The sequence below is a fragment of the Heterodontus francisci genome, chromosome 39, assembly GCF_036365525.1.
Source record: "Heterodontus francisci isolate sHetFra1 chromosome 39, sHetFra1.hap1, whole genome shotgun sequence".
In the NCBI taxonomy this organism is placed as follows: Eukaryota; Metazoa; Chordata; class Chondrichthyes; order Heterodontiformes; family Heterodontidae; genus Heterodontus; species Heterodontus francisci.
Window position 1 is genome coordinate 6,614,090 of NC_090409.1, and position 2,500 is coordinate 6,616,589.

Below are 2,500 nucleotides of genomic sequence, written 5' to 3' on the forward strand. Positions count from 1 at the left end.
TGACCAGACACTGAGACTTATATATATGCACACACACACGACTCACGACACACACACAGACACACACACCACAGCACAGACACTGAGACTTATATATATGCACACACACAAACACACACACACCACAGCAGCCCAGACACTGAGACTTATATATATGCACACACACACACACACACACACACACGCCACAGCCCAGACACTGAGACTTATATATGTGTACACACACACATACACACCGCAGCCCAGACACTGAGACTTATATTTATGCACACACACACACACACACACACACACACACACACCACAGCCCAGACACTGAGACTTATATATATGCACACACACACACACACACTACAGCACAGACACTGAGACTTATATGTATGCACACCTACACAAACACACACACACCACAGCAGCCCAGACACTGAGACTTATATATATGCACACACACAGACACCACAGCCCAGAAACTGAGACTTATATATATGCACACACACACACACGCACACCACAGCCCAGACACTGAGACTTATATGTGTGCACACATACACACACACACAACACAGCACAGACACTGAGACTTATATATATATGCACACACAAACACACACACACACACACAGCACAGCCCAGACACTGAGACTTATATATATGCACACACACACACACGCACACCACAGCCCAGACACTGAGAGTTATATGTATGCACACATACACACACACACACACACCACAGCACAGACACTGAGACTTATATGTATGCACACACAAACACACACACACACACACAGCACAGCCCAGACACTGAGACTTATATATGTGCACACACACACACACCCCACAGCACAGACACTGAGACTTATACATATGCACACACACACATACACACCGCAGCCCAGACACTGAGACTTATATATACGCACACACACACACACACACACACACACCACAGCCCAGACACTGAGACTTATATCTATGCACACACACACACACACCACAGCACAGACACTGAGACTTATATTTATGCACACCTACACAAACACACACACACCACAGCAGCCCAGACACTGAGACTTATATATATGCACACACACAGACACACACACACACACACACCACAGCCCAGACACTGAGACTTATATATATGCACACACACACACACACCACAGCACAGACACTGAGACTTATATGTATGCACACCTACACAAACACACACACACCACAGCAGCCCAGACACTGAGACTTATATATATGCACTCGCACAGACACCACAGCCCAGACACTGAGACTTATATATATGCACACACACACACACGCACACCACAGCCCAGACACTGAGACTTATATGTATGCACACATACACACACACACACACACACACCACAGCACAGACACTGAGACTTATATATATATGCACACACAAACACACACACACACACACACAGCACAGCCCAGGCACTGAGACTTATATATATGCACACACACACACACGCACACCACAGCCCAGACACTGAGAGTTAAATGCATGCACACATACACACACACACACACCACAGCACAGACACTGAGACTTATATGTATGCACACACAAACACACACACACACACACAGCACAGCCCAGACACTGAGACTTATATATGTGCACACACACACACACACACCACAGCACAGACACTGAGACTTATACATATGCACACACACACACACACACCGCAGCCCAGACACTGAGACTTATATATACGCGCACACACACACACACACACACACACACACACACACACACACACACACACCACAGCCCAGACACTGAGACTTATATATATGCACACACACACACACACACCACACCACAGCCCAGACACTGAGACTTATATATAGGCACACACACACACACACCATGACCAGACACTGAGACTTATATATATGCACACACACACGACTCACGACACACACACAGACACACACACCACAGCACAGACACTGAGACTTATATATATGCACACACACAAACACACACACACCACAGCAGCCCAGACACTGAGACTTATATATATGCACACACACACACACACACACACACACGCCACAGCCCAGACACTGAGACTTATATATGTGTACACACACACACACGCCACAGCCCAGACACTGAGACTTATATATATGCACACACACACACACACACTAACACCACAGCACAGACACTGAAACTTATATATATGCACACACACACACACACACACACACAGACACACACACCACATCCCAGGCACTGAGACTTATATATGTGTACACACACACACACACACCACAGCCCAGACACTGAGACTTATATATATGCACACACACAGACACCACAGCCCAGACACTGAGACCTATATATATGCACACACACACACACACACACACACACCACTGCCCAGACACTGAGACTTATATATATGCACACACACACACACACACACACACACACCACAGCACAGACACTGAGACTCATATATAT